The 12421-nt window shown below is 53.3% G+C and overlaps 1 protein-coding gene across 1 annotated transcript in view; it reads right to left on the bottom strand.

The window, feature by feature from the left end:
- Positions 1 to 245: 245 nt before the first annotated feature.
- Positions 246 to 12421, bottom strand: part of NSMCE4A (NSE4A component of SMC5/6 complex) — a 221158-nt gene continuing 208982 nt past the window's right edge. The window contains exon 11 of the mRNA XM_086922955.1: positions 246 to 485. The gene's annotated coding sequence lies outside the window, so the exon portion shown is untranslated. The remainder of the gene's footprint in view (positions 486 to 12421) is intronic.

A 12421-nucleotide genomic window follows, 5' to 3' on the forward strand; every position in this document is an offset into this window, starting at 1 on the left:
CGGGTAAGTTCTTTTTTTTCCCCTCAGTTGTCCACCCGCCCTCCCCACCTTTTTTCCCCGGACACGAGCTGCTCCCGTGTACTAGATGAACATAGGTGCTCTTAGCACCTGCCTAAGATGATCAGCTCTGTAATGCTGCCAACTATAGCATCTTCCAAATACAGTTAAGCAGATATGTGCCGACAGCATCAGCACACTAACCTCTACCCACCACATGTTTTAAAAATAAATAAACAGAATCAACGTGTGAATATCTGAGTTTACAATAACAAGCAATACACACATTTGAGAACTTGATATTAAAATATAACAATTTATATGCAAGTGATTTGGTTTAAAAGCAAAACAGTGTTAACAGTGAACTAAAAAAATAAGTAGGATCCTCTTCAATGAAACATCTCTTCTCATATATACATGTACATATAAAACTTCTGTTGCAGCCGACGAAACTATTTCGGATAAAACTGTCCAGTTCTTTCTTTCACCTGAAAGGTTATCAGAGAAACATTATCAATTCCAGAATCACAAATGCATTAAGTGTATAGGCACACATCATTGTTGCTTCATGCTGTTACAACATGACCCAGAGGCGGCAATACGTGCACACAGCATTGTTGCTAGATGCAGTTACAACATGACACACAGGCACCACTGGGTGGACACATCATTGTTACTAGATGCTGTTAGAACATGAGTCACAGACGCCACTGAGTGCACACAGCATTGCTGCAAGATGCAGTTTTAACATGATCCACAGGCACCACTGGGAGCACAAAACGTTGTACTAAGCACCGTTACAACATGACCCACAACTCGCAATTGTGTGCACAAAACACTGTTGCTCGATGCGGTTACAACATGATCCACAGGCGCCATTAGGAGCACACATCATTCTTACTAGATGCTGTTACATGACCCACAGGCACCATTGGGTGCACACATTGTTACTAAATGCTGTTACAACATGACCCAGATGTGCCACTGGATGCATACATCTTTGTTGCTAGAGGCTGATGGAGCCGCATAGGTAGCCGTGCTACAGGACAGCCCTCACTCACTCGGAAGCAAGAAGCATTGCTATGGCACAAACCACAAATGTTGTATTAAACACAGTAGACAAACAGGCCACATTAAGAAGGAAACACATGGAAAGAGGCGCAAACATTTTCCTTGTTAAACAAGCAGAGGGTTCAAGAAGTGTAAGACCACATTTTATGTCGTGCCATCATATCATCTTGGAATAGCACCCAAAACAAGTCCCAACCGAGCTAAAAGGCTTTGCCTTCAATAACGTAAAGCTTAAATATATCAAGTAGGCAGTTGTTTGGTGTTCAGCTACAAAGGCAGTAATGACAAAATACCAGCTACATAGTGCAGCAACAGTACAACATAATCCAAAGTATTATTCACAGACAGTTCAGACCCTTGACTATCAGTCAAGGTCTCGATAGTAGAGGGTCAGTTGTGATGACCGTAAGCTTTACAAGGGCAGCCACGACTGCTGGTTGAACAACTGTAACGGAGTTTAGTGCCAGGTCAAGGAGAAGTGTGCTGCAGTGCCAAGGTCCCACAGGGCAAACACCTTCACTCTAGCAAGGATGGGTTAAAGGGATGGAGAGACAAAGCTGGCAACCTGAACACAAAGCACGAGAAGGGACGTGTTGAATATGGTTTTGGGAGATGGATTCGGTAAAGTTTTAAAGGGTAGCAAAGAAATATTAAGACTGGCCTGTTCTCTGCAACTTGCCAAAGTGGCAATAAGGGTGGGGGCAATAGCAGCTGTGGAGAGGTAGAGAGAGAGGAAGTGTGTGTATGTATATATCTGGTGAACACTTCCAAGAGACAAAGAGGTTTCCTAGGCATTTCTTTGCTTACGTTATGTTATGTTAAAACTGATTTTTTATAGCGCACGGCTACTCCGAGGAGTGTCCCGGCGCTTTGATAAAACCCGAGAAAGAAAATCCAGGGCAGATGAGAGGGCGAGCAGGAAAATTACTGGGAAAAAAGCCATGTCTTCAGCTCCTTCCTAAAAGCCAGTAGGTTGCTGATTTTCCTTAGAGAGACGGGCAGAGAGTTCCAACATCGAGGTGCCAAGTGGCGAAAGGAGCGACCTCAGATTCTAGCCCGCCTGATGGAAGGAACAGAAGCCATAGCCAAGGAAGCTGATCTCAGAGTTCTAGAAGGCACATAGAAGGCCAGGCGCTTCCTAATATATCTGGCCCCTACATGGTGGAGCGCCTTAAAGGCAAGTGTCAGTGCCTAAAAAGTAATCCGTCTTGAAACAGGAAGCCAGTGGAGCTTTTTAGGCAACTCCGATGCACTCACTCTCCGCTGGAGGCCGTGGCAAGCTTTCTAAAATGTAACATGTTTCAGTGCCAGTCATTACAAGTGTCTCCCAGCCTACTCTCAAGGAGATGTTTCACATCTACACCAATGATGCTGCACACTTACCCTATTTATTTTGTCCACTACAGCAATCAGGTTTTCCTGTAAATATCTAAGAATGCAGAAGTGTGTGCTTTTTGTCACATCACTATCAATATGCAACCGAAGATCCTCACATTTCTTGCGTTTGGCATCATCAATAAGCAAACATTCTGTAAACAGTCGCCACATGGATAATATAGCATTCACGGCCTTTAGGACGAAGAACCACCGACTAAAAGACACAGTTGGACTGACTCTTTCTGTGATGCTACAAAAAGCACAAAATGAGAATTGTGTGTGTTTTAGTGCCTGCGCATAACGAAGAAGTGCACCAGAATGGACTACAAAGTCAATAGCATTCTTCATTAACTCTTAAGATTGTAAAGATGCTTTCAGCATACCATCTAGCAAGGATCTCTTACAAGGAAGCACTTCAGCTCAGGTCATTTTGACACGTCATCACACAATCTTTTCATATACGTAGCTGAATCACTGGAAATATAAACCATCTCCCTCCAATCTTTGTTGAACTTGGTAAGAACATTTTGCAGCAGGGTTCCAGGTGACACTGTATCCCATGTTTTAGAAAAGCCTGCTGTCATGTTTTCACCACTATCCCAAATGCTTAGTGACCGCACTTTTTTCACATGTACCCGTCACTACACCTTGCATTGAATATTTAAATGCCTGGGGTGTTTGGCAATTCATCTACTATCAACACCAACTCGCTGGAAAAGGGGGGTAATGTATCAAAGGGTTTCACCCATTCTCCGTCTGTGGGTAAATGTGATGGTACATAATGGGAAAGATTCCTATGAAATTAGCCATTTTACCCATCAGTGAAATAATCAAACATAGCCAAAATATCAAATATGATTGATATTTCCTAGTTCTCTACATGTTATAAAATAATTAAATAAACGTTAAACATGCTTCTAAACCCTGCATCTTTAGACCAAAGACCGCAAAAGAAAGAAAAGGAAAATGCTACTTACCAGTATGCATCTGTTCTTGGCATGTAAGGCTGCTGACATTCATATCTTAGCATAGATCGCCGCCTAGTGTTGGGTCCGGATGTTTGCACCTTGTTGTCCTGGAAGAGTCTTCGAAGTATCACAAGGTAGGTGAATCCTCCCCTGGCCTACAGTGCGCATGGGCATCTTCTCCATCCTCAGATTGTTTTTCGCCATTGTGGCAAAGATGGAGTATAGAAAAGTAAGAGATGACCATGTAAATGTATGTAGAAATAAAGTACTGCAGCTGTGACAGGCACAGGGGAGGAGGGTGGACGATATGAATGTCAGCAGCCTCCTGCATGCCAAGAACAGATGCATACTGGTAAGTGTTGGACAGGCCTCGGGGAAGGCCCGCTCCCTCCCCGCATGACGGAGACCGGACCCCTGCTCTCACTGCATCCCCGACAAGAACCATCCCGGCAACCCGCTGGGGCAACCCATGACCCGTCCACAACGGAACTCCAGCCCCCGAACACCCCAGTATCGGCTGGCCCGGGCCCCCGTCAGCACCACTGCCGCCATCTTTGGACACTACATAACAAGGCCGCGTGGCCTCAGCTCGACCCCAACCCTGGGCCTGGACAGGCCCCGACATCGAGGCACCACCATCCACCTAGGGGGTGAAGAGACCACTTGGCAGGTCAATGGGAGAAGGAGTGGCAATGGCTCCCCTCCGCCAGGTGTCTATCGCCCCCGGCCTCCCCGGGCGCTGGCTCCACCCCCCTGCTGGGTGTCTGGACTCCCTCATCCCGGACCTCCCGACCTCCAAGTGCGATGGTCCGGACATCAAAGGAGACCAGACCTATAACTGGGGCAGCTCCAGAGCAGGAAGGCAGTTGTATCTTGGAGTCGAGAGACACCGTGAGGAACTCATCCTTGGAGGCCTGCTGGCGCTGCCGCGGCCCTTTCTTGTGAACCATCTCCGAAGCCTGCTGGCGCTACCGCGGCCCTCTTCAACGTGAACCATCGTCTTGGTCGGCTGGCGCTGCCGCGGCCTTTCTCGTTGTGCACCACCTTCGTAGCCTGCTGGCGCTGCCGCAGCCCTCCTCGCTGTGAACCATCGTCCTAGCCTGCTGGCGCTGCCGCGGCCCATCTTTGCAGACCCCCAAGCTCGAGGATTGTGAGCTTCCCTCTTGCCGCACCTGTACCGGACCGGTACTAAGACTGTCCCGCTATCCCTTTCCCCTACAGAGACTAGAATTGGGAGGATCCTCGTGTCCTGACCCCACTGTATCGTTTATCACCTTGCCTCAAGATTCTTATATAAAGTGGGTTGAACTCATCCTTGTGTGGTGTCCATCTGTGGGGGGGGGGGGGGGGGAAGTTACTTGTCTGTACGATCGGCGGAGACGGCCCTCACCGGAGGCCTCTCCCCCTGTTCTCGACCGGCCCTCCGGGTCCCCGTCTAACATTGGTGGCCAGCGGCGCGATCCGAGCCAACGCATAATCGTACAGAGAGTAACTCACCCCACGACACACAACCACCATGACAACAAAAGAGAGCGGAACAACGGAAAAATTCCAGATGGAAAAACTAGAAGAATACAGCCACAGAGAACTAAAACAGTTCTGCATAGAACTGGACATTGCTACCACAGGACTGAGCACGAAAGAGGACTTCAAACACGCCCTGGAATCTTGGGCAGAGACGGGTACGACTGTAGCCCAAAACCAAAGCCTCGAGACAACCGAAAAAAGCACCGCGCCGACAGAAGAAAGAAGACCGGGTCTCTCACCAGAGGAGGCCCGAGAACGAGAGAAGAGCAGGCTCCATGAACTGGAACTGGCTCGACTTCGCTTAGATGGAGAACTCAAATTGGCGGAACAAAAAATAACTTTGGAACACTTACGGCTCCGAGAGGAGCGAGAAGAGAAACAAAGGCAGAGAGAGTTAGAAGAGAAAAAGCTAGCCTACGAGCATGAGCGCCACTTGCAGGAACTAGAAATTCGGAGGCAGAACAAAGATCTCTGGGTCCCCAGGCACCCGAGCCCCCCTGTCACTACGGACCCCAAGGTCCACATCCCCAAGGATGTCGTCAGAGAATATTACCGGAACGATGATATCCAGCAATGGTTCAAAGCCTACGAAGTAGCCATGACCTCCCACCGGATTCCCCGGAGCGACTGGGGAGCCGGGTTATGGGGGAGGTTTGTCAACGAAGGGCGAGACGCCCTGCTGCAACTCCCGGACCATCAGATGACATCCTACGACCACATGAAAGCCGCCCTCCTCACTCGATACGGACTCATGCCTGAGATGTACTGCCAGAGGTTCCGCGACTGCAAACGGATCCCGGGTACGACTTGGGTGAGTACGTGAACTTCTTTAGCCGAGCCTTCGAGGGGTGGATCAAGGGCAGCAAGGTGACCACTTAGGTGCAACTCTTTGACCCTATTGTATGGGAGCACCTTTCTAACAACTGCTTCGTCGAGCTCAGGCAGCACCTCCTTGACAGTAAACTGACTGAACCTCGGCAACTCGCCGTCGAGGCCGACCGATGGAAAAGCACCCGAGTTCCCCGAAACGGGCCCAGCGAACAGAACAGAGCCGCCCAAGGGCTCCATCGCCCCCGAGGAGGAGGCCAGGGTCGGGGCAGAGACACCGTCCCGGTGGCTCCCGCCAGCAACACCCCGCCCCCGGCCGGCAGGGGGAGCCTCCCGATGCGACCAGGTTTCCGCGCCAACGTTACCTGCCACCGATGCCAGCGACCCGGCCACTACGCCAATGATCCCAACTGCCCGAAGAACCAGAGCCCGATGCCCCGCCAGGTCGCTGCCGCCGCCCTGGGAGAAGAGCAAACCCAAGAAGACCCTGAAGAGTACGAGCCAGACCAGCCCGAGTGGGAACCAGCCGCCATGTCCCTGGTCTGCCTAGGGGAAAGAGACCTGATCCCGCGGGCACCCCTTCCCGCCAACACGCAGAAGTACAGCCAGTGGGTCAACATTAATGGGCACCGGGCTGAAGCCCTCCGCGACACCGGGGCCAGTGTGACCGCAGTCCGCTGCCATCTGGTGACCCCGGACCAGATCTTGCCAAATATCCTTTGCCCCGTACGGTCAGCCGACAACTCAGAAAGCCTATGTCGGATGGGGAGGAGTATCCGGAATGCTGAAGGTGACTGTCCGCGATGATGCCCCCGTGGACTGCCTCCTGGGGAACGACCTCGAAAGTTCTCCCTGGTCAGCCGTCGAGAGAAGAGAGCACCTGGGGATGCTGGGCCTCCCTGAATGGGTCTGCGTAACGACCCGGTCCATGACCGCCCGCGCCATCCCCAGTCCCTTAGAACCCGAATGGCCAGAGCCTCCTCCCCCGATCGTCCACGAGGGAGCCACCCTGGAAGCCAGTTCTCCGGAACACAGCGAAGAAGGACTCGATCGGCTCCGGGACCTTCCCGAACTGGCCCAGTGGCGTCAAGAGGGTGGCCCCACCCAGGAACAATTCCGACAGGAGCAGAGAACATGTCCTTCCCTCGAGGGACTCCGGCAGCAAGCCCTCGCCCAGAGCGCAGGAGACACCTCGGGGGCCCACTGGATTTATTGGGACAATGACCTGCTCTACAGTGAGCAAAAGATTGCTGAGCTGGGGGCCAGCGGGGTGCTGGTGGTCCCCCTCCGCTTCAGAGACTTCCTCTTGAACCTAGCACACGATGTGCCCCTTGCCGGACACCTGGGGCAAGACAAAACGTACAGCCGCCTGGTGACCCACTTCTACTGGCCCAAAATGCGGAATGATGTATCCAACCACTGCCGGGCCTGCCCATCCTGCCAGGCCAGCGGGAAGAGCAGCTGAAAGATCAAAGCACCCTTGCAGCCCTTCCCCATCGTCACCACCTCGTTTGAACGGGTGGGAATAGACATTGTGGAGCCCCTGGACCCCCGAACAGCACAAGGGCACCGGTTCATCCTGGTCCTGGTGGACCACGCCACCCGCTATCCCGAGGCCATCCCTCTTCGGACCGTGACGGCGCCCGTGGTAGGCCGAGCCCTGATGGGGATCTTCTCTCGGGTGGGCTTCCCCCGGGAAGTCGTCAGCGACAGGGGCACAAACTTTATCTCTAAATACATGAAGTCTCTCTGGCAACAATGCGGGGTCACCTACAAATTCACGACCCCCTATCACCCGCAAGGAAATGGACTGGTCGAGCGGTTTAACCGCACCCTCAAGGGGATGATCATGGGCCTAGAAGAACCCCTACGTCGCCAATGGGATGTGCTGCTCCCGTGCCTCCTGTTCGCCTACCGAGAAGTCCCTCAGAAATCCCTGGGCTTCAGCCCATTCGAACTCCTGTATGGACACCCCGTCCGGGGTCCCCTCAGCCTGGTCAAAGAAGGGTGGGAGGTGGCCCCCCAGAAGACTCCTCCGGATGTATACAAGTATCTCCTGACCCTCCGCAACCAGACCCGGCGATTCAGGGAACTCGCCAAGGCCAACCTTGAAGCCAGTCAGGAGGACATGAAGAGATGGTACGATCAGCATGCCTCCTCCATCGAGTTCGAGCCGGGACAACAAGTCTGGGTGATGTCCCCGGTTGAACCCTGCGCCCTACAAGACAAATGGACAGGGCCCTTCAAGGTGATCGAGCTCAAGGGTCCCGTCACCTACCTGATCGACATGGAGTCCCCCCGGAACCCCCTACGGGTCCTCCACGCCAACAGACTCAAACCCCACTTCGTACGCTCAGAACTCAGCCTCCTGATGGCTACCGATAGTGGGACGGAAGAAGACTCCGAGCCCCTTCCTGACCTGCTGAGGACCCTCGAGCAGGACGGCTCAGTGGAAGGGGTCAGACTCTCCGAGGCCTTATCCTCAGAGCAACGCCAAGACTGTCGAGATCTCCTGCTACAATTCGCAGACCTGTTTTCCCTCATCCCAGGGGTCACCCCCTGGTGCCTTCACGACGTGGACACCGGGGATAGCCCCCCTATTCGACACAGGGCGTACCGAGTGCGCGCCTGCATCCAGAACAAAGTCTCCAAAATGCTGGCTCTAGGAGTGATCGAGCCGTCTGACAGCCCCTGGGCCAGTCCAGTCGTACTGGTCCCCAAGGCTGCCGTCCCGGGTGTTGCCCCCAAGCTCCGGTTCTGTGTGGACTATCAGGCCTGAACACCGTTACCAGAACCGACGCTCACCCCATCACCCCGGGCGGATGAGTTTATTGACCGCATGGGGGCCGCCCGCTACCTGAGCACCTTCGATCTAACAGCGGGCTACTGGCAGATCGGCCTCACCCCCGGGGCCCAAGAGCGATCCGCCTTCTCTACCCCGGATGGCCACTACCACTTCAAGGTGATGCCATTCGGCATGAAAAACGCCCCAGCTACCTTCCAGAGACTCGTGAACCAGGTACTGGCAGGCCTCGAAGAATTCAGCGCCGCCTATCTGGACGACATTGCTGTATACAGTCGCCACTGGGCAGACCACCTCCACCACCTCCGGGAGGTCCTGCACACCCTCCGGCAGGCCGGGCTCACCATCAAAGCCAGCAAATGCCAGATCGGCCAAGGGTCCGTGACCTACCTGGGACACCAAGTGGGGAGCGGTCTGGTGGCCCCCCTCCAGCTCAAGATCGCTGCCATCCAGGCCTGGCAACCACCTGTCACCCAAACCGAGGTCCGAGCCTTCCTGGGGCTCACCGGGTACTACCGGCGGTTTGTAAAGGACTATGGCAGCATTGTGGGGCCCCTCACAGAACTCGCATCCAAGAAAAACCCCAAAACAGTCAACTGGACTCCGGACTGTCAAGCGGCCTTTGAGAAATTAAAGGCCGCCATGTGCACCGCCCCCGTGCTCCAGGCCCCTGACTACAGCCGGGAATTCATAGTGCAGACGGATGCCTCAGATCATGGCATTGGGGCCGTCCTCTCTCAACTCAACACCGAGGAAGTCGATCAGCCAGTGGCCTTCATCAGCCGACGCCTGCTGGCCCGAGAACAGCGCTGGAGCACCATCGAGCGCGAGGCCTTCGCCGTAGTGTGGGCCCTCAAGAAGCTCCGGCCCTATCTCTCCGTTACCCACTTCCGGGTGCAAACAGATCACCGACCCCTGCAATGGCTGATGCAGATGCGGGGAGAGAACCCAAAACTGTTGCGATGGTCCATCTCCCTGCAGGGGATGGATTTCACTGTGGAGCATCGTCCAGGCCAGGACTACGCCAACGCAGACGGCCTGTCACGCTTCTTCCGCCTCGGCGAGGAGAGTACCCAAGAGGATGGGTGACTCCCTGCCTTCAGCTGGGGGGGACGCATGTTGGACAGGCCTCGGGGAAGGCTCACTCCCTCCCCGCATGACGGGGACCGGACCCCTGCTCTCACTGCATCCCCGACAAGAACCATCCCGGCAACCCGCTGGGGCAACCCACGACCCGTCCACAACGGAACTCCAGCCCCCGAACACCCCAGTATCGGCTGGCCCGGGCCCCCGTCAGCACCACTGCCCCGGCCCCGCCGCCATCTTTGGACACTACATAACAAGGCCGCGTGGCCTCAGCTCGACCCCAACCCTGGGCCTGGCCAGGCCCCGACATCGAGGCACCACCATCCACCTAGGGGGTGAAGACACCACTTGGCAGGTCAATGGGAGAAGGAGTGGCAATGGCTCCCCTCCGCCAGGTGTCGATCGCCCCCGGCCTCCCCGGGCGCTGGCTCCACCCCCCTGCTGGGTGTCTGGACTCCCTCATCCCGGACCTCCCGACCTCCAAGTGCGATGGTCCGGACATCAAAGGAGACCAGACCTATAACTGGGGCAGCTGCAGAGCAGGAAGGCAGTTTTATCTTGGAGTCGAGAGACACCGTGAGGAACTCATCCTTGGAGGCCTGCTGGCGCTGCCGCGGACCTTTCTTGTGAACCATCTCCGAAGCCTGCTGGCGCTGCCGCGGCCCTTTCTTGCGAACCATCTCCGAAGCCTGCTGGCGCTGCCGCGGCCCTCTTCAACGTGAACCATCGTCTTGGTCGGCTGGCGCTGCCGCGGCCTTTCTCGTCGTGCACCACCTTCGTAGCCTGCTGGCGCTGCAGCGGCCCTCCTCGCTGTGAACCATCGTCCTAGCCTGCTGGCGCTGCCGCGGCCCATCTTTGCAGACCCCCAAGCTCGAGGATTGTGAGCTTCCCTCTTGCCGCACCTGTACCGGACCGGTACTAAGACTGTCCCGCTACCCCTTTCCCCTACAGAGACTAGAATTGGTAGGATCCTCGTGTCCTGACCCCACTGTATCGTTTATCACCTTGCCTCAAGATTCTTATATAAAGTGGGTTGAACTCATCCTTGTGTGGTGTCCATCTGTAGGGGGGAAGTTACTTGTCTGTACGATCGCCGGAGACGGCCCTCACCGGCGGCCTCTCCCCCTGTACTCGACCGGCCTTCCGGGTCCCCGTCTAACAGTAAGTAGCATTTTCCATTCGAGGCATGTGGGCTGCTGAATTCATATCTTAGCATAGACTGTATAGCAGTATCTCCTCTAGCGGTGGTCACCTGTACCAGCTGCAGCAGTTTGAAAAAGAGTTTTGAGGACAGCCTGGCCTACAGCAGCTGGCACGTCCACACAGTAGTGTTTAGTGAAAGTGTGTATGGTAGACCATGTAGCCGACCTACATATGTCTTCTAATGGAATATTTCCTAGGAAAGCCATGGATGCCCCCATTTTGCACGTTGAGTGGGCTTTTGGGGGAACTGTTAAGAGTGCGCTTAGCCTTTTGATAGAATATTTGAACGCATTGGACTATCCAACTGGCTATTCCTGCTTTTGAAATAGGGTTACCCTTATGTTGTGGAGCAAAAGCAACAAATAGTTGTTTTGTTTTTCTGAAAGCTTTAGTACTGTCAACGTAATATAACAGAGCCCTTTTTACATCTAGTGTGTGTAGGGCTCTTTAAGCCACTGGCTGTGGGTTTTGGAAGAAAACAGGCAAATCTATTGACTGATTGATATGGAACGTTAATATAACTTTTGGCATGAACTTAGGGTTAGTACAGAGCACTACCTTATTGTGATGCATTTGCATGAAAGGTTCTTGAATGGTTAGTGCCTGTAGCTCACTCACTCGCCTGAGGGAGGTAATGGCAACTAAAAATGCCACTTTCCATGTTAAGAATTGCAATTCACACGAATGGAGTGGTTCGAAAGGTGGCCCCATAAGTCTGGTAAGTACTACGTTTAAGTTGCAGACTGGCAAAGGTGGATGTCTTTGAGGGATAATTCTTTTAAGTCCTTCCATAAAAGCTTTGATAGGTGGTATTCTGAACAGGGACATGTGTTGTCTGTTTTGGAGATATGCTGCTATAGCAGCAAGGTGTAGTCTTATAAAAGAGTATGCTAGATTGCATCTTTGCAGATGTAGCAAGTAACAGATGATGTTCTGGATGGAGGCATCTAATGGATTGATTTGGTTATTATTGCGGGAAATTACAAATCTTTTCCATTTAGCTGCGTAGCATGCTCTAGTAGTTGGCTGTCTTGCTTCCTTGATAATATTCATACAGTCTGGAGGCAAGTTAAGATACCCGAATTCTAAGACTTCAGGAGCCAGATCGCTAGGTTCATCCGATTGGGATCTGGGTGCCTGATTTCTCCATGGTTCTGAGTTAATAGCTGTGGCGATAGTCGCAGTCTTTGGTGGGGAACTACTGAGAGTTCTAGGAGCGTCGTGTACCATGGCTGTCTTGCCCATGTGGGAGCAACCAGGATCATTGTGAGTCACCGTTGCTTTAGTTTGCGTGCCACTAGTGGAATCAGTCGGGTTGGCGGAAAAGCGTACGCAAATCTGCCTGACAAGTTCATCCATATCGCATTGCCCTGTGACAACGGATGTGGGAACCTGGGGCAAAGGACTGGCATTTTGAGTTTTCTTTTGTGGCAAACAGATCTATGGATGCCCCCACTTTTGGAAGAATGGGTGGAGGACTTGAGGGTATATTTCCCATTTGTGTATCTGATGGCTGTGTCTGCTCAGTAGATCTGCCGTCTGATGGTCTATTCCTGGGAGG

The sequence above is a fragment of the Lissotriton vulgaris genome, chromosome 5 (genome assembly GCF_964263255.1).
Source record: "Lissotriton vulgaris chromosome 5, aLisVul1.2, whole genome shotgun sequence".
Lineage (NCBI taxonomy): Eukaryota > Metazoa > Chordata > Amphibia > Caudata > Salamandridae > Lissotriton > Lissotriton vulgaris.